This window comes from Hipposideros armiger, unplaced genomic scaffold, assembly GCF_001890085.2.
Source record: "Hipposideros armiger isolate ML-2016 unplaced genomic scaffold, ASM189008v1 scaffold_825, whole genome shotgun sequence".
In the NCBI taxonomy this organism is placed as follows: domain Eukaryota; kingdom Metazoa; phylum Chordata; class Mammalia; order Chiroptera; family Hipposideridae; genus Hipposideros; species Hipposideros armiger.
In genome coordinates, this window is record NW_017732175.1 from 143,753 (window position 1) to 170,971 (window position 27,219).

Consider the following 27,219-nt stretch of genomic DNA (forward strand, 5'->3'; position numbering starts at 1 on the left):
GCAGGCACACAGTGCTCTGTGTATTTCCGTGCATCTACCTGTGGGCATCTGCTTGTGTGCATCTTAAAACACGAGTTCACACTGGTATCTCAGATTATAACCCGATATCCCATGGCTCATTGTAGCCTTCCTTATTTGTAATTTGTCCAACAGTGAGAAAGCTGGTTCTTATTATTCATAGTCTGTTTACTTATTTGTTTAACCCTAGTATACATGCAAGTGCTTTCAAAATCGCCTACCCATAGCTCTGTGAGAAGCAAACGTACTAACTAGAGTACCGAACTGGTGTATAGTTCTTGCTGTCATGAGCCTTACAGTATCCAGTCAAAATGCCGTTTTCTGAAGTTACTTTTCATGTGTTATTATTTGACCAACCAAATAGTTGTTAGAATTGTGTCAAAAGTAGGAGTAAATTTTAAAAAGTAAAAAAAAATAGGTAATAAATGAAGGAATTAGGGCTATTTTTGGAGGAAATTGCGTATAAGTGATTTCTTAATTCCTACACTTTGGGATTTCTGTGTTGGTTGCCCAGAGGTATTTTAGATAATTTTGATTCAATTCTCAGTTTATCAGAGAGGTAAAGTAATACATTAACATAGTATTTAAATTTCTTTATCTGTATATTTTATTGATGCGTTGTTAAAATTGTTAAATATGTACAAATTTTTTTTCCTTTTGATATGCATGTAAAAAGTTAGGTAACAGTATGTATGAGAATGGCACATTATGTATTTTCATCCTCATCCCTTTTACCAGTTACTTGACAATAATTAGGTAACCTACTTTTTCTTAATTTAAAGATAGTTTGTTTGTTTTTTTTATCTTTTTAATTGGGAAATTGGGGGATGGGAACAGCGCTGGGGAATTGGGGGAAGGGGAACTGACAAGTTGCTGTCGTTTTGTTCTTCAGTCTAGTTGTGGAGGACGTTGCTTCACTGGCCCAAGTTGGCACCATCATTGCGCTCTTCCCGGGCGAGGCAGATCAGTCGCTGGCTTCTGGATGGCCGCTCACGCTGGCTGCCGGCCACACACGGTAGCCCATGGCAACCCACTGCCACAGGGGCTGCAGCCTACACCGTTGCCGGCGACTCACGGCAGCCCAGCTCCAGGTTGAGCTGTTGTTCAGCATCTTAGCTGTGGAGGGCAGTGTCACTGGCCCTCATATGTAGGATCCGAACTGGGGCCCTCTGGCATCCCAAGCCAGTTCTTAACCATCGCACCACTCGGCCGGCCCTAAAGATAGTTTTAATAGAATGCTCAGGTATTCTTGCAAAATGCCAGCGGTGTTATGCATTACATCTCTTACATTGGCCAACTTGTTCTTCTGTTCAGTTTTCTAGGAGAAGATGAGTTTAAGAAGGATTGGGGATAGCCAAATTACAAATAGAAATGAAGGCCAGGAGAGAACCTGGAAGTCTTGGAGATTCCTTATCTTTAGTAGAGCATCCAATTTGAGTGGTCCATGGTAGTGACTGAAATGCTGAATGGACAAAGAGTAGCATTGAATTAGGGGAAACTGGACTAAATAGAAACAGATCTGAACTGGAAAATCATTGTAAGAAGAGAGAGTGATTGCATATTTAAAAGGGTTTTAAAACAATAGCAGTTGGCTCTGACTTGCGTATTTTTTCTGAGAGTCATAAGTCATAGAAGAGTGCCTAATACACAATATCAGTCTAGTCAATTTAAAAATAACTGCATTAGATAGCATCTGGGTGAATGCCATATAAATAGCCAGCTTATTGAAAAAAATTCAGTGTATATTAAAGTTTATAGCATGTTAAATAAATACCTTATTAGAAAAAACAAATGCTGTTAAAGTATAATGAAAATGTAAATATATTTACCGTCAGTGTCAGTATAGTGTCTACCAGAGACAATCAGGCTTTCAGGTCGATCTTTGAAAGGTTTGCCGGGTAACAAAACGCAGTGGTTCCTGTAGGGATTAATTGCTGGTTTGAGACCATTACAGTTATGTTTGTTACAGAGTTCACTTAAAATGTAGAGTACAAAGTTTGGGATCTCAGAAAAGCCATAAATATCATTTCACTGGATTGATGATGTGACTCAAAACTGCATCTGCCGCCTGCTCCTTATAATTTATAATAAGTAATATTAAAACAAAAAATTATTCTTGCCTTTCTGCCTTTTCCCCTCCTGTCAGCCTTTATGTTTTTTACTTTCCCCCTCTTTCTTTCAAGCCTCCTTACAATATGCTCCTGATCTGCAAGGAGTTTGTTTATTGAGAAATAAATAAAAGGAAATAAAGGAGTCCTCAAAACAGATTTTTCCGATGGACTGAAGATACATGCATATATTACAAGTTCTCAAAACCACTTGTAATATAAATTGCCCCTTTGTCTAAACAATGCTCTGCTCTATTTTAACTGTCTCATCAGACTTTTATGAATAGACAGGTTTTTTTATATAGAGTTCTATCAATAGATGACTTGTCCCTATATGTTCACTCTGTTTTGGACAAAATTAGACAGTATTGGGAAACATGGAAACACCAATTCAAAACTAATTACCCCGAAGTCATCAGTATAGAACGCATGGCAATGAGGTCCTCAATGATTGTTTCTGCCGTAGAATAACCTACGCATTTTATAAGCTAGTGGATGTAGTTATTGTGAATTTTAAGTCATTTATTTGGCCTTTATGCATAGTCGAGGATAAGCTATTTGGCTTAGTTTAATTAAAAAAAAAAGTTCAGTGGTAAATAGTTGAAACTAGACAGTGTCATATTTACCTTGGTAAAAGAAACATATTATTGTACTGAACAGCTCTACTTAACAGTAACTTTAAATTTGTACAGACAGCTCTACCAAAAATATATTATTTGTAGTTTTAAACACAGAGTACATTTTCTCATGGAAACAAAGTTGCAATGTTGGTTAAGGTCACAGACCAGCCCATGAAAGCCCATTTAATGCATAATGTAGCAGAATTAAATACTTCTAGTAATCAGATCTTCCTCTGAGCTTCTGAGGTTCTGGCAGGAAGCATGAGATCAGGACTTTAGAAGTGGCAGTGCCGGCAGGTTCAAAGGCAGTAGAGGGACCGCTCCGGCTGCGAAGCACACGGGAAGCCACAGCTTTTCCTTATGTGGGCCCTTCAGTTCTGCCGATGAGTAGGTACTGCCAGTCACACATTCCAACTCATTTTTTGTCTTTGGGGCTCATTTTTGGTACAAAAGCTCTACTTGCCCACTAAATCATAGGCTGCATGATAATATTTTTGGGGTTTTTTCCCCTTCACGTAGTCACTGTGCATGAGCAATTGTTACTCTCATTTGTGAAAGCTGATTTTAATGTGACTCTGGAATCTGACTGTTTTTGAAGAAGCTTAGAATATATTGACAGCTTTTTCTTTCAAAATTACTTCCATTTCTTTTATCTTTGTTCAGTATCTTAACTTAAGCTTTTCAAATAAGAACTAATTTTCAGAAGAGCTGTTCTTTTTCTCCATAATGTCAGAATTCCACATAGTGAGAGCAGGCTAAATTTTCACTGAAGGCTGGAAAGTAATTCTTCTCGTTTTCTAATGGCAATGCTGTCAAGCCAGTGGTGGAACGATGCAAATAATTCTTGTGGGCTGTGACGATTAGTATCCCACACATGTGATTTCAGGTGCAGTCTGTCTTTACGCGAGCATGGAATCTGAGCAGCAGTTATGATAGTTTGCACATGCCAAGGTTTTAAAGTTTATTACGTATTTTTATCAAAAGTTCCCACATAAAGTCTCTAAGGGATGGCATCATAAGCTGAGTTACTCCAGAATTCAAGGTTTCATGGTTTTCTGTCTCTAGCAGTTTTCTGCTCTCCAAAAGAAGGGGGGATTGGGGTTTCTTCCAAAGCTATAACCTTTTCATTCCCTTTTCCTTCTTCCCCTAAACTCTCCTGTTTAAGGCGATTTTGGTAATGCCGTGGTTAGCCCTTGAGAGTACAAGATGTCTTTGCTGTAGAGAGAAAGAACAATTTGGGATATGAATACTGTCAAGGAAATTTTGGTTTTGTTTAACGGTAATCAGCTATCTACAGTTCTGATTTCTTCGGCTTGTAGTTTCTGGCTAGGCTCTAGATGTTCTCACATTCGCTTTAGGTTGGAATGGTCATGTCATTCAGGTTTGGCATTTCTGTTCTCCAGGTTTTTCCCCTGCACATTTTCATCCTTGTGGGGGGGTACCTCTGCTGTTCCCCATTTTTATGATTCTCCTGACTATTCTTGAGGCGTTCCAGCAGAGCCGTCATGGTCTCTTCTTGGGGGAGCTGGTGGAATCATACTGGATGGGTGGTTGGATTCATTAGGTTCGCTTTCAACCCAGGAACCTGTGGCCCTGGCCTGTCCCTGTTGGTCTCTGCTCCCAGGGAGCCATTAGGAATTCTGGAGCACTTGGTTGTGCGTGATGACATCAGATTTCTCCTCTGATACAAGGGTAGGAAGGATGAGAAGTGTGATAAACTGCGTCATAGAGAGTGGTCGTTAACTAAGGAATTCAGATTTGCCAGTCTGAGTTGGTCCCAGGTCATTCACGGCTTCTGCTCGGACTGAATGGGGAGAAGTAGCTAACATGTTGAAGAAAGTATTTTTAGTGAAAAAGTGGTGAATTTTTTACTTAATACAATTACAGATATAATGGACTATCGTGATCTTTATCACTGAACCTTTGCATAAGCCTCCTGAAGCACAGTAAGAGACTATGAATCATGACAACATCTTTGAAATATAATAGTAAAAAATGCTATCACAGTGTCTGAAATCGTATGCAGAGGTGTATTATTAATAGGAAAGACTTAATAGAAATTGCATGGAGGGCTGGAGGTTTTCAGTGAGTTCAGGATTCAAAATGAAGTCTTTTTTTAAATTTTATTTTATAATGTGAAACTTTATGATATATAGGCAAAAAAAGTAACTACATTTTCATTGCTACTGCAGGGTACATAGAGAGAAATGAGTATCATTTACTATAAAAATACTTTTATTTGGATCTCCAATGATATTTATAGGTATTTGTTGAAATCCATTTTAAATTTAGTTACACACTTAACTAAGGAACACAGAAATGAAACTTAAATTGCAGGAGGATAAATTATTTTAATAGAATGTCATAACCACAAGAGTAAACACTAGCTTACCATTTTTCTTTTATAGTCAGAATTTTCATTACTATAAAATTTCACTTTAAAAAGAAACTTGCATAAATTTAATTGGTTGTTTATTAACAAAGAAATCCAGCAGCCTGAACTTGCTCAACTTGTTAAGGGAATAGAATCGGTGTGCTTACCTATTTCTTGAATTTTATGATGTTAAATTGGGGTTACTGACATTTAGTGTATACAAACATGTATGTTTTGGGAATTACTTTAGAAATATTTCCTTTATATTAGGTTAAAATTCTTATTCTTGAAAAATGAACTTTTAAAGTTTTTTTCTAACTTTTTATTAGAAGTGAGGTTTTATGTTGCGTTGTTATGTTATAATTTGCATAATGCTGATTGGTAGAGGTTGGCGGTATAAATGTAAGTTGGTTTTTACGATCTGAAAGGCAATCTGAAAAACTTAGTGTTATGACCTGTAAAAAAATGTAGAAATTGAAGAATACATTAGTTTAAGAAAACACATTAAAGGGAGAATAGCATTATTTTAAAGCCCCATAGTGTTTAGTAATTTTGTAATATATGTTGTGAAATTAATACTCTAGGCAGCAGTGTTTTGAAGAGGGAGGGCATTTGTGGATATGTCCAGAGCTAACTATACGAAAGTAACTTGATAGCTTTCTTAAATGAGAAAAGTTAATGCTGTCTGGTTCCAGGTTGCCTTAGCACCGGCAGCAGGAAATTAGCTGTTTGTAAAAACAGCATGAAATGTAATTCAGAACAGCTGTCTAATTTGTCAGCAAGAACAAACTGCTCACATTTTAAAGTATATCAATTACTCCAGGTTCCCGTTATCGACCTGCTGCCCAACCTACTCATGTGCGCGCAGATCTAGAGAAAGTCTGCCAATCTTTTAAAAAGAAGCCCACTGAACCTCTTGCATTTCACTTAAGTTTTCTTTAATTTTTAAATTTCTATCCACTCACTATTTTAAAAAAAAAATTGATTGATGTATAATAACCAGAAAAGTCTTTAGCCCGATCAGTGTTCATGTATTGAATACACCCATGTCATCACCCAAATCACCTTGCTGTTTCTGTAGAGTGAGTCTGTGGAGATGTCATCTAATGCCAGCTTCCAATGGAGATTAGACCTTTCGGTGACTTCTTAATATTCCCACACTAGCTAGCATAATTACCAAAATATTAAAAATTAATTTTCTGAAGCTACTTGGTAAACATGTTCTCTCTCAGAGAATCTCATGTAGCCTGAAAATAAAACGCTAATGGTTTCTTTCCCTGCGATACTGCAGTGTTGATAAAACTCCTCTGTTCTGTGCCTGCTTCCTCCTCATACTCCATGTAGGAATCTGTACCAGGCATTGGAGATGCATTGGCACTTGTGGAATTTCTGTCTACTGGAGGAAAGTAAGCAATCGCAGTACATAAACATAGCAGACAGTGGGTTTGACAGTGGTAAATGCAGGGAAAGAAAAGGGTTGGGTCAGAAGGATTAGAAGTGTGTGTGTGACGGGGCGGCATGGGTGGCTGGTTAGGAGGGAGCCCAGTCCATAAGACTACCCTCATTCCTTACACCAGTTGCAGGTCCAGGGGTCCTCAAGACTGTGTTGGTTCAGTCATTTGCCAGAAAGACAAACAGAACTCCTGAAAGCTATTGTACTCATGGTTATGGCTTCTTACACCTAAAGGTACAGGTTAAGAGCAGCCAAGGGAGGTGGCACGTGAGCAGAACCCACGAGAGTTCCAGAGGCAGAGGTTCCAGCTGTCTGGTCCCTGTGAAGTTGTGGATGGCGTCCTTGGCATCGATGAGTGATGCTCTTGCCATCGATATGTGGCAGTAGGCAGAGTATTGCCCACTAGAGAAGCTCAGCCAACCCTTGGTGTCCAGAATCCTTATGGGGACTCAGTCATGAGGCGTGGGTGATGGGCCACGTGGCCAGTCTCAGTCTCTTGTTACACTGTCCTGCCTGACCCAAGGCCCCCTGGCAAACAGACACACTCTTGTCAAGCTCTACAATCCAGGGCCTTAAAGATGACCTCCCGGAAGCTGAGGACAAAGGCCAGACCTCTCTTTGGGCGTGGTTAAATCCTTTCCTACACATGGGGTTGGGTTAGGCCAGGCCACATGGTCAACGTGAAGATGTTTGTGGCAATAGTATTAGAGGCAGAGAGAGAGCCAGTGAAGACTCGTGGTGGGGTGAGGTGTGCCTGGCACATTGAAGGAATAGCCGAGCAAGGGGGGCCCAGGGTGGCTGCAGCAGAACAGGGATGGAGTTGTGATGGTTGACGTGAGAGGTGCTGGGGCCAGGTGGTAGAAGACCTCGCTGAGTTTGGCTCCTCTGAGTGAAATGAAGGCCATGGCAGGGAAGTGGCCTGATTTAATCATGAACCAAGTCTGCTTTGTGGATAATGGATCAGCTCATACAGGTGGGAGCAGGGGAACACGCACGGAGGATGTGAAGGGCCGCGGTGGCTTGTATCAGGGCAGTAGCAGTGTAGCTGGGGAAAGTGGCAGGAGTCTGGGCATGTTTGAAAGTAGAGTTCAGCGGATTTGCCAGTGGATTGATTTGGGAGGACAGGGCGGTATGGGAGAAGGAGAGGAATTAAAGGGGATTCGGAGGCGTTTTGCACGAGCAATTGGAAAGACACAACTGCCATTAACTGAGGCGGGAACTATCGTAGGTGGGGGAGCAGCTTTGGCAAGAAGCTCAGGGTTTTTGTTTTGGACCTGGAGACATGCTACAAGTTGGGTATACAGTTTTGGAGGTCAGAAGAGCAATGAGAGTGAGTGCAGCAGCACAGAGATCGTAACTCAAGTCTGAGACTAGATGAGAGCATCAAAGGAGTGAAAATAGAAGACACCACGGTGAGCCTCGGGCCACTCTGACAGCTAGAGACCGCAAAGGGACTGTGAGGAGTCCCAGTGAGGTAGGGGACACCTAGGGAATACAGGTAGGAAAGTGCTTCAGGGAGGAGGGAGTGGCCAACGGGATGAAACCTGTGCAGGTTACGGAATGGGAGGACAACGCAGGCAGGAGGCTTAGCCGTGTGGGGTCCCTGCGACTGTGATGGGAGCATTTCATTGAGTGGGCATGAAAGCCTCATTGTGGAGGGTTTAGAGAGAAGGGAGTATTAGGGATTGAGGAAAAAGGAGAACAGAGCTCGCAAAAGACTTCTTTGAGGCATTTCGCTATAATGTAGAATAGAGAAATGGAGAGGTAGCTGGAAGAAGAATGAGGCGTGGGAACGTGTGTGTGTGGGGGCGGGGGGGGGAAGGCATGGAGAATTAACAGCATTATGTGTGCTGAGACGCATGATCCAGCGGAAAGGGAAATGACTGCGGATGTAGGAGAGAAGAGGAGGAAGCACAGACGTGATGGGTGCAGTGAGGAGCCCTAGCACAGAGCAGGGAGCCAGGGCACAGGAGGAGAGGACCGTGGGCCACAGGGGCATAAGCGGTCCCCTATGTGGGACGCAGAGCAGAGGCTCTGAGCGTGGAGATGATGTCAGTGGGTGGGTATGTTTGTGTGAATTTGTGGGAGTCTTCAGGCTCATTCAGTCTTATCACTGAGAAAGGGTATAAGGGTTATAAGGTGGGGGTGAGCCTGGGAAAAGGGAGAACGTGAAATAAATAGTCTGAAAGCAAGTGGGAGAGAGTGGCCCTGCGTCCCCCTTAATTTAGGTTTGCTCATCTCTCTGTTTCAGAGGAGCACACCAGCTACTTTTAATATTTTTTCATTTGGATTGAAGTTGGTTATTCCCATTAGCCTCCAAATAATTTAATCTCCGTGTATAATTCAAATGTATTTAAAATGCCCCCGAGCTCTGTAGCTTTGCTGTTGTAAAAATTGGAAAAAAGATCTTTCAGTTGCTATCCTCCCAAGTATTCCGTCTAAAAATGTACAAAATTTAAAATAGTGCAGTGCTTAAAAGCAGGGAACTGTGGTCAGACCCCGCCACTGTTAGTGATTTTTTTCTTTTTACTTCTTTTTTTTTTCCAAATGAACTGAGGTCTTCAGTTTTTTCATCTTAAAAACAGGAACTGGAAAAAGTGCTTACCCATAGCATTGAGTCTTAAAACATTTAGGACAGTAGTTAATGCTAGTTGTAAAAAGCGGTTACCCACACAACGTTCTCCTTCCACATCGCGGCAGAGCGAGCTTTTAAAACTTTCCTAGGTGGAAGTGGATAGAAGTAGGTCCCTTCAGTTTACCTGCAATATGTAAAAATGCAAAGCTCAAATATAATTTTAGTTTTTCTGTTTAGTAAGGTAGGCCCAGATCCGACCTGCTCTATTAGTAACTGGTCCCTTCCTTGTGATCGAGTTGACTGGTAGCCTCCAGTAAAGATGTCTTCCTTCCTTGTGAGGGAGAGGCTGTAGTGACCCAGAGGCTTTCTGGATGGCTCTTCGTGAGTCTGCCATCAATTAGCTAAGAACCAAGAGCTGGCTGGACAAAGGGGAACTGAAGCATGAATATGATTCTGTTTTAGGATCAAAACACCTCATCAACTATCGTTTGCTTACGGGATACAGCCAAGAAAAGGGCTTACAATCTCTGTCTATTTACGAACTGGAAACTTCTGAACTGGTGATTTATTAGTTTTTAAGAACTTTATGTATAGTTATTCCAAGGAAATACATTTTTGGGTGCTCATTTACTGTAAACAATGATTTTGATATGCTAGCACCCTAGAAAAATTCAGGAGTACCAGGGGATTAAATCAACAGTGTGCAGAAAATGCTCTGTTTTACTGAGGATAGGAGAGACCTGCTTGTTAAAATGAAACATTTTTGTAAAATAGCTCATTGTAATTGAGTTTCAGTGAACCACAGGGCTGTGACATGGAGCTACTAGAAATCTTTCACGGAAGCATGGGAGCCATGGAATATTGGGCCTGGTTCTTAGTTATTTTTGTTAAAAAGCACTTATTGATCACATGCTGAGTACAAAGCTCTGTATAGGGTGCTATAGAGGAGATACAAAGGAAATACGAGTACAGATCAGGTTCCTGCCCTTGAGATGTAGGGTAGAGACGGTGTAAAATTTTAGACTTACAAGAATCAAACTGGGTCTGTTCTTCCCCTTTTTAAATCCATGAAACCGGGGTATTCCAATTTAGCTTCTTACTCTGTGAAGATCATTCAGTGATGCCATGACTTGTCAGTGAACAGGTAGGATTGGGCTGCTCTTGCAAAATACCACAGGCTGGGTAGTAGAAACACCGGAAATATGTTTGTCATGGTTCTGGGGGCTGAGAAGTCCAAATCAGGGTGCCAGCGTGGTCGTCTTCCGGTGAAGGCCCCCTTCCTGGCTCATGGTGTCCTCATGTGGCAGAAGGGGCAAGGGATGTCCTTTATCAGGGCACTAATCCCATTCCTGACAGTTCCACCCTCATGACTTCAGCACCTCCCTAAGGCCTCACCTGTTAAAACCATTACTTTAGGGGAGCCCATCTAAAGGGAAGTAGCAGCTACTGACACTTGGCTACGAATCCACCTGGGGGTAGTGCGGTGCTGGGGGTCACTAGTAACCATGAGGTGCTCATCTGTGGGCACTCACCTTTGAAGGAAACCTACAAGAATAGGCCAAGGGAAGCCATCTTGGCAGGTGCTGCTTGATGCTGGCCTTGCAGCAGAGCTGAAAAGAACCACATACCTTTCTGGAGTCCACTGAGACAAGTGCACCAGAACCAGAGAAACTCCCTTCCTCAGTGTCCTTCTACTGACACTGGGCCAGCTGGCAAGAAAGAGAAAAATAGCATGTTCAGCTCCACTTTTCACAGAGCTGGCGAGGAAGAGGAGGTGTGCAGCTGCTGCGAGGCAAAAGATTGACAACTGACAGAAATGACACTTCTGAGACATTTAGGGGGTAGAGATAGATAGATTAGATAGATAGATAGACAGATAAATACCAAGTGATACTATTAGATAGAATCAGCAGAATTTACAACGTGGATAAACAGCATAGTTCCTTCAACAAATAATTTTAAGGAAAGCAGTAAAAAAAAAAAAAAAGGAAAGGAAACCGGGATTATAAGAGACTTAAGACACACGTACGGACCTTATTTGAACGCAGTATAAAAAGATTTTCAATATGAGAGAATCTGAACACACTGAGTGATTGCAATCATTGTTTATTTTCTTTGATGTGATAACGATGCTGTGGTTAGGTCTTTAAAAACAGAGTCCTTTAAGAGATGCATGCTGAAAGAGCTACAGATGAAGTGATAGGATATCTAGGATTTACTTCAGGGCTGTTGTTTTTTGTGGCTTTTGTATTGAAAACCACTTTCAGAGTGTGAACATCATTCTTAGGGTACAAAAGTTATTACCATGCAGTAACCCCCCTACCTCAGCTGTGCACAGAAGTTATCAATCACGAATGATGACCTGTCTTTAAAATAATGTAATTTTGACTCTTGTTCCTGAGTTTTGTTTATAATAAGCTGTTAGAAATTTATGATGACGATAACTGGCATTTACAGAGACATATTCCACAGCTACACTCATATGCACGTATTTTGACTTGGTAGTTTATGAGGTGAACAAAAGTGTCTTGTGCTTTATGGATAGTTAATATTGTCTTATGGAAGGAGAGAAAATCAGCTATCATTTGCAGCAGTCTTGTTGACACAGACATACGTTTGCTATCCATAAGCCTGAATATGTATTCTTCTGACATATTTACTGTTTCTATAAGCCATGGTATTCTTATATGTTTCAGAAATGTGACTTCTCTAATATTTATCCTCTGCTGATATATTATTTATTGCATAGAGTTGTAAATTCTGAGAATTCATACTAAAACAACTATACCTTCCTGAGAGACAATATTTTAGATACCAATCAGTACTTTTATTAATTTCTGAACATTTTTGAAATAAAAGTTTTTTATAGTCAATTTTTCTAGTGTTCTTCAGCCCTGTGACTTTACTCTTGCTCGTTTTACAGCTAAAAGTATTGGAAATTTATGAAGTTCAAATGGCATGCTATAGATAATCAAATTGAGTGCTTACACATATTGATGAGTCTTGTAGGTGGGGGAAGGGCTAAGCAGAGGGGATTTGGTGTATTCTTTGTTAAATTTATGAACATTTTCTTCACTTTTTAGAGGTTTCATAAGTGGTTACAGGCAGCTCATTCTTACACCTGAAACTAGGGTAATTTATTTTTGATGCTATGAATATCAGGAACTGTGAACTACCTCAGATTTTACCCCACTTGCAAGCTAACAGGTCAGCTGGCCCCTGTTCCGTGGATCCTGGAGAAAGATGGGCGACCCTCGGTGGGAGGTGAAGGACACTTCATTATCACAGCAGGAGCCGGGGAGCAGCCTCGTTGTGCTGGTTTCCTGGACCTCATTCCCCCAGGGTGATGTGCTGAGGGGGTCGGATGGCACTGCTTACGCCATGGGCGCATTCCAGAGAGGAACCCGGAGCTGATGAATCTCGCGTTTTATAACGGGATGTGAGCTCCCTGGAAGGAGAGATGACCTCTGTTACACTGGAGCGTGAGCGTACCTGCACTTGGCTCCAGGGTGACACTGTCTCTGTCTTTGTTTGGACTCTCTGGGTTCTGGAGACAGGAGGTGCCTCACCTGAGCATTCTGTTGGTTCCTTTCTGTCGACTAACCTACATCCAAACAAAAACAGTGCATACCTCACTTGCAGGACATGCAGAAACATCAGAGGCCCGTGGAGAATTACCTCACATCAATATAGCCTTGTTTCTGCCCCGTCTTGATTCTGATGAGTTCTCACACAAACACCCCACTGTCAGCCTGATGAATCAGATGGACAGACACTCAGACCGCATCTGTTCACTTGGCCTCGTACAAAATTGAGCCAAGGGCACCACCTGTAATACTCTATGCAGCAGCACGAGGCCACTCGCTCAGTAAAACTAAAATACGCACCGTCCATCAGGGCTGTATTGGCCAGGGCAATGAGAGTGACAAGTTTGTCTGCTAAGCAGTGACACCATGTCCGTTTCCGCTTCCGCAGAGCTGGTGTGGGGACTGAACAGCTGCGACCGCCCAGTGGACATCGGGTTGCAGCTTAGCTGAGAGCTGCAGGAGCCAGTGACTCGGCTTCAGGTGGCACAGTGGGGACAAGGGATGCCCAGAGGAATAGCTGTTGCTTTTTCTTGGGAAGTTGAGGTGCCATGGGGAACAGGCCAGCTGGGCCTGGAGTGCATCATTCCCATTTGTCAGGGAGGCTTGTGGGCCCCTTCGCACCTGGATAGTCATTGGGTCCAGCTCGAGCCTTCCCTTAGGGGAGCGTCAAGCCAGAGAGTCCCAGGGCCTCCGTGGGTCAAGCAGCTCATGTCAACAAGAGCCAGCTCAAGCTCCCAGCTGCTTTTCCCAGAGGATGCGCCTGTGACTGGGGCATGGACGCGATGAGTCCAACGCCCGTGCAGGTCTCTGGTTGGAGGCCGCCCCCTGTGCTTGATGGTAAAGCTGTTGGTACAAATCCTCAGTCACAGAGGTCAGTAGGGCTGTGGAAGCCCAGAGGTGGAGAGCGTGTCACAGCTGTTGGATGGTTTCCGACTGGGCCCCTCTGTTTGGGCTGAATGAGAGGATGCTGGTTTGAACGTACGTTAGCCGCTAGAAGGTACCGAGCCGGATGCTCAGGCCAGGCACCGCCTTTCTCCAGAACCCAGAGGCCAGTCAGGTACCGGGCCTCCTGGAGATGGGGGCTGGAAGGACAGCAGGTTTCCTTGACTGCCAGACAGTGTGGGCGTGGATCTGCCCACATCACCCCAAGGCATTTAACAGGAGAAGCCTCTTGTATTTTCTGGCAGAGGTGTGAGAGCAGAACTGTTGAGAGGGCGGCTGCTGACCTGGCAACCAGCAGGCGTTCTTCTCCAGGGTAAACTTTGCATGTTGAAGGACATTCAACCCTGACCCGTCATGGGGCACATAGCCCGAGGAGTTGAGGTTCTCCCAGGCGTGGATCTGGAGGCCTTGCATGTGAACGTGACTTTGTCTTGGGCCTCAGGTGCCTGTTGGATAGAAAAAGTGTCGGTAATGCCCAAGACAGCAACCTGGTGCCATCAGTCTTGGCAGGTTCGACTCCACTCACAGGATGACCACTGAACTCAGCCCGCAGTGCGTGGCCCAACACCCGCAGCCCCGCTTAGCCGGAGTCACTGGCCACCCAGGGCTGGGGACTGAGAGGGGGGGCTGCTTCTGTTACTGCCATGCTGCCTTTACGTCCTTAACCAAGGCTGGGACTTTCCTTCCCTTCCTGGATTCTGTTTTGTTTGGACCACGACAGGCAGAGGAGATGGGGCAGTTTCCATGTCCGACGAGTAGTGCTCTACATGCCGCTGTTCCTCATCTAGATAAAGCCCCTCCGCACTTAGGGGACGGTGGGGTAGAAGTGGTGCGCGTAATTCCTGCCGTGTGCGCAGGTGGAGAAGCGACCACCACAGTGTATGGAAGCGCCCCTAACAGGTCAGCTCCCCTCTGCTGTCAGGGAGTCAGTCTGTCTCCCAGGCCTCTGGCCTGTACTGGCATTTCTGGAGGCAGAGTCCAAACCACGGCAGCCAGCACTTCCCTCGCAAGATGGGAGGAGGTGCGAGCCACTCATGGGGTCTCCCAAGGATGAATACATCTACCCGCTGCAGCCTCCTGCTGTGCTGGGCTGGCAATTTTCTCTCGTCCATTTTAATTGTCAAGATGATCACATCACATCTATTTTTATGTCTTTTCAAATTTGCCAAAGTTTTGATTCACGGATGTTATTCTCCTTTAATTTTTATGTATCAGTATTGTTACATAAATATGCAGGTGTTCCTCAGGATACGCGACGTCATCCTGAGAAAAGAGAAAAGAGCAGGCCGCTCTGATTTGATGTATTTACTGCTCGCTCTGATGTATATATATTTTCAAATTTTCTTCTCTTTTGGCTTTCAGGGTGCTCCCCTCCCCCCATCTTTTGGTTTCCTTTTTACTCACTGTGCCTTCTTGGCCTTCTCAAACTCCTATTAACATCTCTTACTGTAACTCTAGTTATTCGATAGAGGTTTTATGTTGATAGTTATTCATTTTTCAAATAAGACTGAACATTTATTATATGACAGTCACGTTCTATGCCCTGAGGCTCTAGCAATGAGTAAAACAGGTAAGATGTGCATCTTCTTTGGATCTCCATACTCTGCTAGACACGTGCTAGGTGTTCCATGTTCTTTAATCCCCACAACGGCATAGTGAGAGCTCTGACATCCCATGGTGGGGAGCCCTCTCCATCTCGCTTTGGCTGTGACACTTCCCCCGAACGCACACACGCACGCACATGCATGCGTGCACACCTGCCTTGCTCTGGCCCACTCAGATTGGAGGAAGAGGGCAGTAAGTATATATATTTTAAAGAGCAAGTTACTTCACTTCCTAAATTTGCATGCACATTTTATGTATACGAGCAGTTTTTAAAGCGACATCATCCATCGCGTTCCTTAGAAATCATGACTCAATGACCTTCTCTGGAGGATACCACCAAGTAGACATTGAGTAGAAGTTTAGCTAGGTAATTTTTCTTCATGCAAAAGATATTTTTTTCTTTCTACTAATTAAAAAAAAAACTAGCTCATTTGGTGAGGTCTTTGTTTACATTTTATTTGAGCTAAAGTGTGACCATCTTCTAGGAATCTTACAGAAGGAATTCCTGTGTCGTGCTAGTGATTCTGAGGCACGCAAAAATTACTGCAAAGGGTGACAAATGCACTTGAACACCAAATAATTGCTGGTAAACTGAGTGGTTTATATATACGTGACCTTGAGATAAAGAAATATAAAGTCATTTAAATTGTTATGAGTGCATGGCATATTTTTGTTATATGAATATTTTCAGTGAAAAGATACTAAAGATATACATTTTTCATATTCAGAAAAGGAGTTCTAAGAGATTAGTAAAATTTTTCACCCCAGAGCAGAGAAAATTGTTGGTAGGGGACTGGAAAGAAAGACTTGTTCACTCTTTACCTTATCATATCTTTCACCATTAAGTCCAAGTGCATAAATTACCTACTCAATAAATAAAATTGGAAAAAGTCCTTATCATTCTGATCAATTGGAAACTATTCTGTGTTACTTCCAAGGGCCTTTGCAACTCATAACATCTATTCTTATTGATGTCCAAAGGAAAGGAAAAACACCATTATCATATAGAGTGAACTTGTCATCAAATTCAGTGTAAAAATGCTGAAAAAAATTGACTACATTTCAAACCTCACCTCGTTCTTGGGAAATCTTGGGTGTTTATATTTACAGGTTTATGTTTAAATATCATGCTTTTCAAAATGTATTATTCCAGGTTTTTTGTAAGTTGGGACCCACAAAAAGCATAGAAAACAAAATATTTATTTAACAAACAAAAGAAAATGATATTTTTATATCAACCAGTAGAAGAAACTGACCCTAGACCCCTAGTTTACAGATATTTCATGAATTCACATTATAAATCTGTCTTCAAACAACAAAACTAAATAAATCCTCTTGGTTTTAATATCTTCACCAAAAATAATATGAGCACTGTAGGTGTTCAATATCGGTGCCAACTGCTTAATGAATTTTGGATAAAGAGGCAAATAAAATAGAAATATGTATTGAAGATCCATATTGAGTGTTTATTATTTGTTGAGTGCTGCAGATAGAGATGTCTTCTAGACCTCACGGAGCCCAGGTTCAGCCAATTATGGCAGAAATAGAACAAAGTCCAATTTTATACCTGTGTCTACTTCAGCTTGATCTACAGAGGAGAATGAGAAAGTATAGGAGGGCTATAATAGGTAAATCCATTATATTATTTTAGGGTGAGATTGGGTTCATTTGTCCTTGTGAGGGTTTCCCATATGGCAGTCAAGATAAACAATAGGTATGTGAGTTCCTTTATGTCGCTATATGGGTCCTAATGTAGATGTTTTTTGGTTCTTATGTTTGGCCCCGTCTCTCTCTGACCTGACCCATGGTACTATAAGAAATAGTATATTTAACCTGGGGATAGGCCTACACATAGGTTTTATTTCTGTTTCATAATTTGATTAGTTCAAACAGACACATCAAACAGACATTTACCAATAAGCCTAATTACTTATTTTATTCCAAGTTTATTCACACTCGTTTGAGCTCTGTTATAGTTTTATCAAGGGCTTTTGTAGGTATTTCTTTTCAGTCATAATGACCTTGCTGAAATTTCTGACAGCAAACTTTTGTTTTCTTGTGCTGGACTCTTTGCCCACTACTCTTTGTTTCTTCTTGTATAAAACATTGTTCAGAAAAAGAAGGAAGCCCTTGAATGAGTAACCATGCCACTAGATTAGGATTCTTTTGTTTTCACTTCTCTTGGTAGGGTGCTAAAGAAAACAGATAGACTGTTAAAGAAAAAAAAAATCAAATCATTGACACTTGTTAAAGCACAGTGAGGAAGAATTTATTCAGGGAGGGGCCGTGGCAGCCGTGGGAAGAAAAATTGGACTCAACTCAGAATACAGCCCCAACAAGTGGGAATTTGTAGCCAAAGAGCAGGGCGGGGGTCAGTGGATGGAAAACTGCTGAGAAGGAACAGCCGGGGTCAGGAGGAATCTGGCCAAATTGACCTAACAGAGTTTGTGTGAAGGTGGGCTAGGATGATCAGACAGCAGCCCTGGTGGGAGGACTGGTGGTGCTGCGAAAACATTATATATGGAGGGGGAGCAGATCTTGAGGGTGGGGGAACTGGTTAAACTGACTTTGCAGGATTCTTGCTAAACTGGACAGTGCAGAGGTGAACACAGAAGTCAGGGATGGTTGAACAAGAAACTAATATGAAAATCCACAATAGGCACAGTAATTTCAGTTACCTACAGAGAGTGATCAAGAGTCGACGCAAGTAAAATTGTTTTTCGGTTTTCTTGGAAACCTTGCAGCATTTTTAGGGGTTCCATGTACTAAGTCACATCTATATGTGAAGTAATCCTTATCTTCCATGAATTCTTTCCATTTTCTTTATTAACTTTTAAATGTATCTTTACAGTCTCACTTGAAATATTAACACACCCAGGGGTTTAGAAATTACACATTTTTTTCTAGTTTATCTGGCCCTGTATTTAAAAACTGATTTAATACACCTTTCTATTGAAAAATTTACCTTAGATATTATTTTAGATTGCTTTAAGAAGGAATTCATCTACATCCACAGAATTTTGGAGCAAATCAGTAATTGTTCTGTATCGTTCTGATATTTATTGAGCTGCTACTTGGTGGTCCCTTTGGTGTGAGGCTCTTTGAAAGAAGCATAAGATGTGCATGTTCTTGGGAAGCTTTCACTCTCGCGTGCTTTCTGGTTCCTTTCCATGGATCCTTAGGGACATTTTTCTGTCTCATTTTAACCTTCAGAAAATTGAGATGGCACCTTGCAGTCACTGTCAGCCAGGTGGCAGTCATCACCTAGTTGTGTGAAAAACCATTCTTTGAAACTTACTGGTAAGACTTTGGCTTAGACTTCAGGAAACAAATAACGTATTACTTTAAAAAATCAAAATAATATACTCCTTATATGTAATTTGGGAAACAATTTTTAAAGGCTGATAGAAGTGAAAACAGTAGTATAAAACAGAAACCTTACTTAACATTAGCATCAGGAAAATTGAAGACACTTGAACAACAGGACATTTAAACGCTAAAACCTCCACCAAAATTGAGGTTCCTTTAATACTTTTCCCCATCCAGTCTCTGTTTCTTCAGGGCTCATAGGCAGCCTGTTGTTCTGCTGGAAACGCAGTGGTTGTTGGTGAGTTAATGAGAATCTTCCACTGAGCCTTTGCTGAGTCTTTTATGAACCAAACTGCAGGCCTCAGCCTCTGGGGATTTGCATGAAGTGTAGTCGGAAGTAGGAGCCAGTATAGGATGGAGGGGGCTGCCTAGGGGTTAAGCAGCACCTTGGTGTGAAGGTCTGGCTTTGTTCTGCCATTTGGTAAATTGTTTTGCTTCTCATGTTTTAATTTTTCCTTTGACGAAATGGGGAAAAAGGAAGAGGATTTCCCCCATTATTCGTAGGGGTTCAGTGAAAGAGTGCATATCCAATGCTTCAATCTCTAACTCGTGTTTTGCTTTGTATTCTTGTATGCAGTGCGTACGTATTGAGTGCCTCCTCTGTGCCAGGTGTGAAGGTACATCCATGAGAAGAGGATAAAGATGTCTTCTTTGAGCTTCTTTCCCAGGGGTGGAGGATGTCAGTACTTGATACATAGTAAGGATTCAGTAAATGTTACCTTATTGTGTAACAGTCCATGTAACAATTTATGTAACAGTATAACTTGCTGTAGCATAAAATAGTAGCACCCATTGTTCGCTTTGGGCTGACTACACCTGGGGAAATGAGAGCTCTAATTATCCCCTCACTCATCCGTCCCCTCATGGCTCCTGCCTCACCAGTGCGCAGAGAGGAACTGCCGAGTTTCAGATGACAGCTGGCTGTGTTGGCACTTACTCAGATGCTATTGGGATCAAGTCTTTGGCTTTTACATTTGGGGCCAGATTTCACCTGTCTTCTTTAGATTCCATTCATAATCTTATTGACAAGTTTTTTTTAGATTGTTTGAGTCATGTAATTTTAGAAACCCTGCGTGCTGAATCATAATGCTAAAGAACATGAGCTACTTAACAAAAATAATGTTAAAAACTATTTCATTTTAATTTTAGCATGTGACGTCTAAAGAAGACATTCACAACCTTACAGCTATCTAGAACACCTCGTCATTGCTCTAAGCAATAAGGCAGTAATAGCCACATCAGAATGGAAATTAAAGAGATAAATCAATTATTCGATTTTTCAGAATCTCCAGTTCATACTGGGGGAGGGGAGGGTAAGCTAGTGATCATTACTTAAAATGTAACATATAAAAAGTATATTTTACTATGTGGCTGCCCCTACTCTCTGCCATTACCTTTGTTACAGGATAAACTGAGACACATGACATTTTCAAGAGTTTATTTGAACAAGCATCTATTTGAACCAGGCTGCACCAAACAGACACTGGTTAGGGCTGTTCCTGGGACAGGAGCCAGGAGATAGGCATTTTTAGGGCAGACTCAGAAGAAATGAAAGGAAATTATTTGATTGGTTCTAGCTTAAGTGGTTGCCTTATTTGGGAAAGCCTGGTTGACTGATTGGTTGTTCTTAAATTCCCTTTTCTCCGAGGAGAGTGCACTTAAAATTGTCTCTGGTTTAGGATTGGGTTTGCTTACATAGGCTACCAAGGCATTACAGCCATGGGGATCTAAGGGCCTCCATGCTTAATTACTTTCATATCTCTTTTCCCCAGTCATAGCTTTGGCCACTTTTTAAGTGTGTGTTTGACCCTTTTTTGCACTGATTTTATCTCTGCCTGGAATGCCCCACCTCTTCCACCAGGAACATGCTTACCCTTCACAGGTGCTACAATGAGCCTTCTGTGACACTCACCACTGCTCCCCCGGAATAGTAACTTTTTCTTCTATTAGCATTTTAAGATTAAAATGATCATTAAAAATTTATTTACATAAAGCCAAAAACTAAAGAACTGTACTTTCTCTAGTAAGGTTACCAGATATACAGGGATCCAAAGCATTATTATTCTTTTTTCAAAAGTAGTCATTGCTAAAGAAATTCTCCAGCTGAATGCTAAATAATCAGGAAATCTATCTGGGAGCCATCTTGAGCTGGAAATTGGCCATGGTGGGGTATTGACAGCGTGGAATTTGGCAGATACGAGAAATCAGGGCCTCCCTCCTTAGCATTTCCGGCCAGTGGTTCACAGTGTAAGTTGGCTAGTGTTTATCACCTCATAATGTCATTGGTACTCCCTTACATCCTGACCTGCTTCCTTTAAAAGCACAGAAAGAGGTAAAGTTATAATCAGGTTCATGCACAGGTGCCCAGGATATGAAAACCATTTTATCTGTGTTCCGATGGGGGACAGGGGAGGTATAGAGCCACTGCTTTATTGTCATTGTATAGTACCTCCCTTTGGCCCACAGTTCCAGGTGTGGGGGGTGAAGGAGTGGTGGTTTGGTGTAGTTCAGACGGAAACCTTCCAGGCGTTGGCAGCTGAACTGTTGTAAGCCTTACTGTTAACTGGCCTGTAAGTCTTTGGAGTGTTACCCCCTCCCTGGGAATGAACGTCTGACTTGATAATGACTGCCATAGAAATAGAATTCAGCTTGTAATTGATTTAAAAATGGACCATATGCATTAAGTGAGGGACACCTACATTGAGCTTGTTGTGGTTTGTTCTTTACATTAAAAAGAAAGTGTTCTAAGATTGTGTTTCTGTTCATACAAGGTGTGGTGACATTAGAAGCAACTTTGTGAGACAGAAAGTCTTGAGCCTTAATTGGGAAGACAGTCAACCATCGTAAGTTTAGCAAGTTCTATGTTTGTGTGCATGTGTATATATTTAGTGTTGGGGGTAGCTGTTTTACTGGTACAGGAAGCAGCACAATGAATGTTTTCAAAGTTCAAGTTAGAAATAGTTATTTTGTGACTCCTTTGTGCCAGGGCCTAGGCTAAATTTTGAAGATAAAAGGGATGAGTAACTTATTTTTTCTACAAGACTAAAGTGTATAAACTTTTAAAATGAGAAGTATATCACTATTATTAACAGAAGGAAATAAATACTGTGGTTTACACGTGAAAATGATTAATGAATTTGCTCACAAATTCCCCTTCCTAACCACCTTTAAAAATGCTTTTAAATGTGGGACGGTCTTGACTTAAGCATTTATATGATATAAAGTTAAATACAGGAAAAGTTAATGCTTTCCCTCTCCCCTTTTCTCATGCCCCTACGGTAATTGGCTTTAACAAGTCACACCGTTTTCTAGGTTCATGCCTGGTAACTCTTGATGAAAAGAAATGTTAAATGTGAGGGAAGTATGAAAATAGTAATAGAATTGGGAATCGGGACATGGGTAAATTCTTAAGCGTAACACTGATTTATAAAAATCTTACCCTAAGCTTTGAAGAATGAATGTTTTCTGCATTCTCTGCAACATATTTCAGTGGAGGAAAAAACTCTACATTTTTTCCTTTAAAGTGAGTTGCTTCTCCCTTTGCTGTCTGGAGATTCCTGTTACATTTCCACTAGCTTCTTAGAAAAACTAAAATCCACTCACTCTAATTAGCATAAATTACTTGATGATTTGGGGAGGAAAGAATGCTAGAGAGTTTCAAAAATTATCTGCTTTTAATTTTTACTCCAAAACCCAAATAACCTATTATTTTACTAACTTTTTGTTATATTCTATAGTATTTAAAGATTGTTGGTCATCATATTCTTTGGTGTGGGGCATGTTGCCTGGGAAGGGTTCTTTTATTTTTATCAGTTAAACTATTTTACTTTTTTATTTTTTATTTTTTTGATAATATGAGCACAGGGTACCAAATTTATAAATAAAAAAAAGATTAACAGGTAAAAAGTACTGCTCCCTTATATTTTTATGTTCCAGCTAACAATTTTGTTCTTTGATAGATATTCATGGTATTTGTGAAAATAAATGTATTTTCTTTTTTAAATTTTTATACAGCTGGTTTTGTAACATAGCCATTGATTTGCACCTTGCTTTTTCCACTTTATTTGGAAATTTTTCCATATTAGATAATGTAGAGCTGTTCTGTGTGGGACATAGCACAATCCAGTACTAATGGGTTGTTTCCATTCATTTTCTATTAAAAACAAAACCAAACCTTTGGACATTCTGCTTATAGACTGTGTTGTGTGCAGATCATGTCTATGACAAAGGAGAAAAGCAGTAGCAGAGAAACCTGACCTGTTCTGTTACCTCGCCTGGCCCCGGGCCTGGGGAACGCCCCTCAGGGGCTGTGTACACCAGGCTCTCGCTGGTCCAGTGCAGACCATTTATTGGTGTCAGACCTCTGCCTGCTGATGGTAGGGCTTCCCCTTGAATTCTCTAACAGCCCACAGTGCCCGTGAGACAAACATGTCCACCCGCCCTGAGTTTAGTAAGATTTCCTCCAGCGCGGGTTTGACTCTTGATATGAGGGACGCTCTGTGTGTAATCAGAATTAGTGTTAGCAAACAGTTATTTTGAATTTAAATATGTATATTTTTACCTTTTAGAAAAAGAGCAAACAACATGACTCCAATTTTATTCAGAAGTACTTTGATCCCGTGGTGGTGTGCTGTGTAATCAGTGTCAATGGAAAAAGGCAGTTGAACGTGCACAGTAAACTCTGAAATTCCAAATAAATGTCGGTTGTTTTCTCCTTCCAAACTGTAGGTCTCAGAGAATCAGTCTGGTTTGAATATATCCCAGTTTAGCTTCATTTGGATTTATTTTGATTATAAATATTGGTGTGTTCTTGAATCAAAATCCCGTTTAAGGAATGTTAAAAAAGGAAAAGGAAGGGCCGGCTTAGTGGCTCAGTTGGTTAAGAGCTCGCTCAAGAGTTTGAGCTCTGAGCAACAGTGGTTCGAGTCCAGCCCGAGCTGAGCAGCCGCTGAGCTGTCAACAGGTAGCAGGATGTTCAAGAAAAAAAAAAAAAAAGGAAAAGGAAAAGGAGGTATCCATATTGTCATCATTCATTCGGAGAATAGTTAATGTGTGAAGCCCACCCATCCCCCAAACACTTCTCACCCAGCCAAACCCAAGTGGGAGGTCTAGAGAAGGCATCCACAATGGGACGGCACTGACTGACATGGTGACGTCTTTGGCCTCCTATTGCTGGCCAGTGAAAGGGATTCTGTGCTTTCTGAGGTGGATAGAAATGGACTGAGGTTGGACGAGGAGCCTAGATTAAAAGGGAGGCCCTCTATTTGTTTCAGAAGCACTTGCCAAACTTATATGCATTCTGCCTTCAGAAAACACTTTAAAGGGACTTTTCAAGCTTGAGCACTATTGTGGGCCCAGCTGTCAAAGTGTCAAAGCTGACATGATGGGCTGTAATGTCTTAGTGCTATATGATGAACCCTTAAGGTTATGACATTACGTCTACAGTTTGCTAGGCAGGGCTTGATTTTCCTGAGTGACGGGAAACAGTTTATTGTGGCCCAGGTCAGAAGGACCGGGGACAGCTTTGAACTCGGTCAGCAACGCGGGAGGTGTCAGTGCTGAGACGGACTCAGATCCTTTTATTCGGGTTATAGTGAACGTGGGTTTATTGAGAACTTGGATATGGCTAACCTTTGCAAGGGTAAAAAAAGAAAATATTTCTTGGTATAGCCTTCTTTTATGTCAAGAAAGACTTGACTTTGTCTGATTGAACCTCCCCTATTTCCGCCTAGTTACACAGTGGAAGGTTACTCGTTGTGAATAAAAAATGTTCTTCTTTTCTGAACTGACATGCATTTGTAGCATATGTGGATTTCTGTGAGAATTTATCGGGGCATTTTTGTTTTTAGTGGCATAGTGTATATAATGTTCGAATTACCAGACTTGGACAGACCCATCACCTTTGCATCATAGGAGGTAATGCTCTTAGATGGAAATTGACTTAACATTTCTGAATCCATTTACGCTTTCAACCTGAATGGTTGAGTGACGATAACTAGAAATATGCCCAGCTTTCTAGGGCTCAATGTCATATTTACGTAGATTTCTTTCTTCCCGAAATATGTAGTAAATGTAGACATCCATTCAGCTTGAAAAGGCTTCATCTAACCTCAGATAAAATATTTCCTAACTCGTTAATTATATAGTTGGACGTCTGTGGACTAGCTCCACTTTCTTTACATTTTTCTTGAGTTATAATGATCAAAACACAATAGCTGTTCTAAGGAAGGTGATTGGTTTTTGTAGCTGTCTTTTCTGGTATCCTTCCTGGAACATTTTGCATAATATTTACTTAGGAGCATAACTGAGGGCTCCAGAACCCAGAAAGGGCCATTGTATGTTTTTGAGGTGGTTATTTCATCCTGTGAGGAATTGTGTTGGGTATGGCATCATTCGTCCCCAGACAGAATGGGGGGAGTCACTTGGTTATTAGAGTAACTAGAGTCAATTTGTTGTAAATGGACATAAAGTCAGAGTTGGAAGAGCTACTCAACAAATATTTATAGAGTGCTTACTATATGTGTGGCATTGCTGTAGTTACTGGACCCAGAAGCTTATGTTCTCCTGTAGGGAGACAGACATTAGAAAAAAGGATTGAACATATTGGTGATAAGGTCAATAGAACAAATTAAGTTACAGGTAAGTGCTAGCATGGGGTGGGGTTGGGGGGCTTCCTATTGAAGATGGGTTGGTCAAGGAAGCTGTATGGTAATCCGCGTTTGAGCAGAGACCTGAGGGTTTAGCTTGAGAGAGAAAGGGCGCGCTCCCTGAGTATGTGGCTATCTATAGTAAAAATGTGAAAGGTAGCATTGTTCTTGGTATATTGAGGAGCAACAAGGAAGCTAGTGTGCTTTTTAGAAAGAGAAGAAGAGGAAGAGAAAAAACAGTGAGATCACATAAGGCCTTGTAGGTGATTTGTTAGGAATTTGGCTTTTCCTGTGAAGGGAAGCCATTGGAGGGTGTTGAACAGAGACATGCCTTAATCCGACTGTATTTTAACAAGCTCTATCTGGCTACTATGTGGAGAACAGAGAACGGGGAGACAAATGTGGAAGCAGCAAGGCCAATTAGAGGGCCATAGGATAAAATCTAGAGATGGAAAATGTTCATGTGAAGAGCTTATTAGCGATGAAGTTGGTACCGTGTGGGCCAGACTGAAAGGGAAGGTTTGGATGAAGAAAGGGTCGTCAGGAGTTGGATTTGGGGCAGGTGAAGTTTGAGGTGCCTGTTACATATCCAGGTGGAGTTGCTGAGTAGGCAATTAAACACAGCTCTGGAGTTTAGGAAGACAGCCTCAGGTCAGAGACAGGCATATGAGGGTCAGTATAGATGGTATTTGCATTACCTAGGGAGTTGGTACAGAATTAAGACAAGGCCCAAGGGTAGACACCTACAGCACGCCTGGTATAGACGCTGGGGATATGCAGCATGGATTCCACAACTGTTTATTGAGGGCTTTCTACCCAGATGAGGAGTAAGCAGAAAAGGAGACTGAGAAGGAGGGGCCAGTCAGACGGGAGAAGGGCCAGCAGAGAGGGACTTCCGAGACGGCAAGGGAAGAACATGATTCAGGAAGGAAAGGGTACAAGAAGTGACCTCCCCTGTTATGCTACTGAGATGTGTTGGCCCAGATGACAACTGGCATATAGCCATTGAATTTTACAGCGGGGGGTCATTAATGACCCTGATCATAGTTATTTCCAGGAAGTGGTGGGATGAAAACTCATTGAAGTGAGTTTTGCTGAAGATTGAAACAGAAAGATGGGGTCCAAAGATGATATAGGGCAGAATGACCATCTAATTTGTCATCCCAACCAAGACACTTTGCCAGTAGAAGGGGGTGCCCCTGGGGTATATTAAATGGTTGTTCTTGGCAGTAGGGATGGGGACAAGAGAGAGTTTGCAGGGAAGTATCTGTTTATGTCCACTCATTTACTTTCTCTGAAGCAATTTCTTATATATGACTTGACCAATTCTTAGTCCATTGGTAATTCCGTTATTTTAATAGGCTTTGGTACGGAGTATTTGTCCAGAGCTTTTTAATAGTTCTGTTTTGTCCACGTGCATTTTATTTCCTCAAAGAACGAATTGACTTGACAGTTTTGATTTCCCTGTGCACACTTAAAAAAAATCCTGCTCTTAAATATAGAGGTTTGTTGAAAATGCAGCTCAGTGCCCTAGAGTTTTCATCATTTAATTGAAATACTTTCAGGGATAAGAGAGTCATAATAATGGTTTTTGGTCCTCTAACAAAATAGGTATTTATATAATGACAGGCATGTGTTTTAGCTACTATTGATTTTATTTGAGTTCCAGTATTTCCTTTTAAACAGAGATCATGATCCCTTGATAACTTGCTAATGCATTTTAGTAAATTTTTTTTCTCTATTGTAAATTGTTTCATTTCAGTGTATTTTCACTTAGAGTACTAGTCTTTAGTTCTTTTTTTTAAATCAATTAAAGAAAAAAGCAACCCATTTATGTTTATTTATAAAAAATTACAAATAACTTATGCATATGCTATCAATGTTTTTTTCACATAACAGCAATTAAAAAGGACGAGATAAA

General features: G+C 41.4%; 1 long non-coding RNA gene across 2 annotated transcripts in view; it reads left to right on the forward strand.

Annotated features, from left to right (window-relative positions):
* Positions 1-27,219, forward strand: part of LOC109374490 (uncharacterized) — a 145,802-nt gene that overhangs the window by 29,943 nt on the left and 88,640 nt on the right. The gene's annotated exons all lie outside the window — the stretch shown is intronic.